Here is a 6,489-nt window from a genome sequence, read left to right as displayed (position 1 = left end):
GGCCCCGCCCCGCCCTCGCGGGAACCTCGGCGTGGCTGAGCGGCGGGACCTGGGCTGCTCTGCTTCACAGGTGTTAAGAGTCCTGTTTCAGGAAGTTGCTACCTGCCGGTGGCTGTTCAACGGTTGCAACTGGAATTGTAACCACAAGTCCGAAACTATGAATACAACCTCCAAGTGTGTTCTAACCAAGACGGAAATGATAGCAATAGCAAGAAAAAAATTTTTCCAGTAGATAACTTAAGAGGTAAAGTTCGATTTTTTTTGTTTGCGGGACTTGGGGTGGGAGTGGGGGAGTGAACCCAGGGCCTTCCCCACTGACCTCCTTTTCCAGCCCTTTTTTAAAAATTTGAGGCAGTTTTGCTAAATTGTCCAAGGGTGGCTGGAACTTGGGATCTTCCCAGCTCCGCCTCCCAAAGTGCTGAGATTACAGGTCTGCACCTTTTTATTTCCTTGCTAATAAAAGTTTACATGATCTGTGTCACACTTTGAGGGCCGTTATTTACTATTTTATTTAAAAATCAATTTGGGGATGGGAGATTTTTAATAAAGAGTAATTGACCCAAGTGGAATGTGAACTATAAAGCCTAACTACGGTATAAAATTCTGATTTTGAGCCGGGCTTAAATAGAATGGCAAGTTCCAGCGAACCCATCTGGACAATTTAGCAAGACCATGACTCAAAGAAAAAAAAAAACAAAGGCTAGAGATGTGCAAAGGCCCTGGGTTTAATTTTTTCTTTTGAAAAGAAAAAAACAAAACTTCATAGCCAGGTCATAAAAGAGCTGAGTCTGGCAGGTGTCATGAGGTCACCCGAGCAGCTATGGAGAGGCCTGCTTTCCAGGAACCGGGCCCCACCAGAGCCGCGCGAGCCTGTAGCTGACAGCACCCATTGCCTGAATCCTGACATCTTCCTGAGAAATCCTTAGCCGGGTCCACCAGCATAGTCACACTCTGACCCAGGTTTTCCTCCAGAACTGGGATAGGAAAGTACTGTTCTAAGCCACTTAACTTTAGGGCAGTTTATTATTTATTATTTACCCCTATTATATAAATAAGTACATAGAGTAAAAGAGAAGAGCAGGGTAAAAGAGAATGTGATTTCTTTGTACTGCTCTAGCAACTTGACTGTAAGTTTGAAATTTTTCAAAATAAAATGTTAAAATTTGTACTTTTTGTTCCTATTTCCACATTGTCTAAAAATGGAAAATAAACCAGTTTCCACAGCAGGGAAAAGAAAAGCATGTTAGTCTGATAGATTTCCTGTTATATTTTTTAATAAACTCATACTTAATTCTTAAAAATATTCTTATATAATTTTAGATGAACTCCAACTTGAAGCCCTTTACAGAAAGTAATATAAAATATTTTATAACTAAATCCTCAACAATATGTTTTAGATGAATGCAGAGAGCTGGTAAGGTAATTTATTGTGTGGTTACTCTGACTTTTCGTAGCCCCTCAAATCATACTTGTCCAACTGAACCAATCATTTGGAAATAGTTACTGGTGATTCAAAATATATTGAGTACCTGCATGTCACATTTTTAGACATCAGTGCATAGAGGTTGCATTCTAGTGGGGGACACATTTTTAAAAACCTAAGGGCTAGGAATGTAGCTCCATGGTATAGTACTTGCCTAGGATGTAGGCTCTAGGTCCAAGCCCAAGACCACACACACAACCACCCCCACACAAAAGAAAGAGAATTTCAGATCAATCCTAATATCTGTTGTCTATACACTTGTGGCTTTTTATGTAATTTATTGAGAATGTTCACAAACAAGCTTTATGTGAAGAGGCAGTAAGTCAATTTCCTAGTTTGAGTCAATAGAAACTAGCATTGGCTAACATGACCCAAAATAAAATTATTTGGAAGAATACTGGAATTGAATACTGGAATTAACAGTAAGGACAGAGTTAGGTTTGGAAACAAGCAGAAAAGAGCAGTTCATGAGGCAAAAAGGGAGAGAGAGAGACTCTTGGGTGAGAAGGGCAAGTGGCTGTACTACAGACTCCTGAAGAAATTAGCAGAATCTAAAACCCATTTCCCACCCCCCAAATGTACCACTCATTGATTGGTTGATTGCAGTACTATAGATTAAACAAACCAGGATCGCATGGAGAGCTATATCACTCAGCCAGTGTTTTTTTGTTATGTTTTTTTTTCTTTTTAGACAATCTCACTAAATTGTCCAGTCTGGAGTAAAACTTGGAATCTTCCTGCTTCAGCTTCTCAGAGTGCTGAAATTATATGAGTGCACCACCTCACCTGGAAAATGCCATTTATCAAAGAAAATGCACTTCACGATGCTAACAGAAAGCTTTAACCAAGGAAACTGATGTCATTTACATTCCACTGAATCACCTATATTATTGAGGCTACAAGAAAATCCTACACTTTATATGACTAGAAAAGCCAAATATCCATAAAAAGCTACTATAAAAAGAAAGTAGAGAATGAAAGCTTTTCAATCAATAGAAGCTAGACACAGAGGCGCATGTCTATAAACCCAGTTACTGGGAAGGCTGACTGAGGTTGGAGGGAGGACTACTTGAGATCAGGAGTGCAAGAACAGCCCTGACAACATAGCCCCATCTGAAAACAATGACAACTCAGCAACAAAATTTTGTTAGGGGTGTAGCTCAGTGAAATACTATGTCTAGATGCCTGTAGGGAAAACCCACTCTCTACAGGAAATACTGCCCTCTAGAAAATAAACAAAGGAAAACTACATACAATGCTCCGACATGAATTAACTATTAAGCAACTGTAGATAGAAACAAAATTTTAAAACAACGAAGGTGATAGTTGCTCGGTGTACTAAAAAGATATTTTTAAAATGACAACTAAAATGCAGGGTATCCAAGAAAACAGATACAAATGAAGACAAACAGTAAAGAGGAACCCAACAACTATGAGAACAAAATGAAAAGAGATTTTAAAAGATCAGGGTGAAAATTATATACAAAAAATTATGTAGGTTTCCAGGCAAATATCAACAAAATAATTTCCAAAGAGGAAGCAAATCACTTGGTGCCAGACTTCTTGCCAACAGTGGAGCAACATTTTCCAAACACTTTTACAAGAAAGCTATATACTTTACCCAAGTTCTAGAATTAATTTTGCATGTGCCACAACTCAGAGAATTGTGTACTTCCGATCCCTTACTGAGTAACCCAGAACAGTATCTGGCCAAGAATTGAGTAAGAAAACTAATAACTGAGGCAAGAATATAGGTGACTAAAACTAGCTGTGAAGGAGGCTTGACACACAAAACAATTCTAAGTGCCCTGCATGGGACTTCTCAGCAGAACTCGAGTAGTTTTTGATAGGATGACCTAGACATGAGCCGGAATGGGAAATATGAAAAAGGCAGTTGTCTCTAAGCGCTACCTGTCATGCCTCATCACAACAGCCCATCTACACTGTAGGGTGTATTAGTTTATTTTTTCCTTCCTTTTTACTCAGCCCAAACTTACTTCGGATAGCCTGTTTTTTTCCCCTTAACCCTCTGGGTTTTTTCCTACCTTTAATAACTTTTGAACTATATAATACATGATTCACATTTTCAAAATGAAGAAAAATTTTAAGGTAATTTACAAAACTGCTAATAAAAACGAATGAATCTTTTCACACACTGATAATGAGAAGTGTTTAACACTGAATTTGAACACATCCTCTGACTATGTCTTTTCTATAGGCTATATGCTAACATAGAAATGCAAAGAGCACTTGTATTTTACTCAGTAAAAATACTGGTACTGTAGTTTTGAAATATGTATAATAAAATATAAGCAAATATATTGTTATTGGGAAGCAAGATTTTCACTCTAGGAAGAAAGACAAGCAAAATAAAAAAATTAAAAATTGTGACATCAAACTTTTAATTATAAATACTGATTTGAATTCATAATCTTTTTAAAAATGTATTTTCTAGCTCTGTCCACAGAGGTGACCTAAAAGTAGTAACAGGTAAGCAACAATAGATTCTGAATTCCATTCCTCTTTAAAGGGACAGAACTCCTGGGAGAAACAGCTGATATTCCAGGTTTTGAACAATGCAAGTATATGGTAAGTCTGAGCTACCCTGCAATTCATGAAGACATAATGATCTTTGAAAAGAGAGGCACTGGGGAAAATAAAGTTTTGCTTTTTTTAAATAGAAGAATATAAACTAAGGAATGTGGAGGGAAATTAGAGAATTTTTTAAAAGGTTTTAAATCACCATTTTGCTCTCTGATATAATGTCTAAATAAATAATTCAGTGGAAGCCCTGCTACTCCATGCTGAGGCCAAGGCAGGAAGATCACAATTCCAACTCCAACCTCAGCAATGTAGTAAGACCCTGTCTCAGAATTTTAAAATAAGGCTGAGGATGTAGTTCGGCAATCCCTGAGTTCAATCCTCAGTACCACGGACAAAGAAAACAAAATCATCAGTTATACTAGGCATGTCGGGATTGCTTATAGTTTCAGCTACTGGGGAACCTGAGGTGGGAGGATCACCTGAGCACGCATGTCTAAGGCCAGGTAGGCGAGCAGCTAAAAAAAAAAGCTAATATTCTTACTTTAGAGTCCTTTTAAAATAAAGCATGTTGTGTAAAGTTTCAGCAGAAGTGGAAATAAAATCCTACATATTGCTTATTACATTTGATCTTTATGAATTGAACTGATAGTCACAATAGAAATAGTTTTCTAATTGTGTAAACAATATATAATGAATTACTATGCATAACCTTGAAGCTAGCACAGAAATATTTTATTTTAAATAAAATGTTTGGGCTGTTATCATCATACAGACAGACAAATTCTAACTAGTTTAAATAAAACCCAGTCTTTCATGCTAGATCACAGGCTAGAGAAAAGGACAATCAAATATGAGAAAAATGTTAAAGACCAGAAATTCATTTTGATATTAAAAGAATAGAATGATTCAGTGATTAAGCCACAGATGCAAATAAAAAGGGAAACAAGGAAATATAAGAAAAATCTATATTTTGATGTTCATTTCTTTTTTGATTGAGGCATATTTCCATTTCTTGTTTGTTTTTTCTTTTGGTACTGGGAATCGAACTCAGGTCCCTGCACTTGCAGGGCAGGCTGCGGAACCACTGAGCTAAATCCCCAGCCAGAAAAATCTATATAGAATTATTTTTAAATCTATTTCAATAATCTATTAAATAGATAATGGATATCAAAAACGACGAGGGAAATATATCAATTCAAAATCAAAAAGAGACTAGTTTATACATTCCTTTGTATTATATCCATAAAAATTTTAAATCTCATTCCCAAACCCAAAAGAATCTTTCTAAACAAATGAAATACAGACACAGACAAATTCAAGATCCAAATCATTCCAAAATATTTTTTAAATTACAGTAAATTACATCATAAGAAATGAAACAATAAAATGACAATTATATACAAAAAAAAGGTGAATGATGGTACAGGTGCCATAATTAATTTAATGAGTATTATTCACGAATGCTTTTACAGTATACCTATTTTAACTTTTTAGGTAATAGATTTAAAGAGCAAATCTTGAAACTAAAATATACAAAAGAATTATAGTTAATCTCGAAACAAATTTTGCTCATGTGTTCTAACATCTTGAATTACAGTAATATCCTCCAGAAAAATCAAGTATTTGGTAAACTGAGGCACATAGGACCAGATTTTGATAAAGGTACTTTTTCTTTGGCCCTATATAACTACTTTAAATATCCTGGAGATTATTAAGATGACTTTTAATACAGCATAAATAACTTTTATAAATCTTTCCTTATGTAAAGCATACATATACAGTACAGTTATTAAATATGTTTACAGTGACTGTTTAAATGAATGATGCTAAGCCTTTTCTTTAAAACAAAAATCTCAGTTTGAGTGACTCAGTTTCAGTAAAAAGTCCAATCATTTAATATGTAAGAATATTCTGGATTACACTAAGTGTACAGACCAAAATGTTAATTAGTTTTCTTTCAAATTCTGTTATTAAAATCTAGTTAAAATATCAAACTGCCTTTCCTTTCTATGAAATTCTATGACATTCAAAATAAATTCATGTAAACATTTAAGTTTTGCATCTCTAAAGTATACAATCCACATTAAAGTAGATTACAATTTCTCTAAAATCACATATTTAAAAATTGACAATATTACTGTGTTGAAACATCTACCTATTGTATTTCAAACTTTTCTTCCCAATACCATATTCTTTTTTTTTTTCTTTCTGGTACTGGGAGTCAAATTCAGGACCTTGTGCTTGTCAGGCAGGCATGGCACCACTGAGCTGAATCCCCAGCCTCCCATATTCTTAATTTTTAATAGTATTATCAATTGGCACTCTTCTCTCACAAATGAACGCATTTTCACATTGAACAAAGTACTTGAGAGATAACAAATTCACTTTTAAAAGCATAGAAATAATTGTAAAGAATCAAAGAGTCATTGTTATAAAAGCTTGATATAAGACCTTAAAAGGTC

Source organism: Fukomys damarensis, unplaced genomic scaffold, assembly GCF_012274545.1.
Source record: "Fukomys damarensis isolate Sample0158 unplaced genomic scaffold, DMR_v1.0_HiC HiC_scaffold_33, whole genome shotgun sequence".
Classification (NCBI taxonomy): domain Eukaryota; kingdom Metazoa; phylum Chordata; class Mammalia; order Rodentia; family Bathyergidae; genus Fukomys; species Fukomys damarensis.
The sequence above is the reverse complement of the archived record's forward strand: the minus strand, read 5'-3'. Positions refer to the sequence as shown.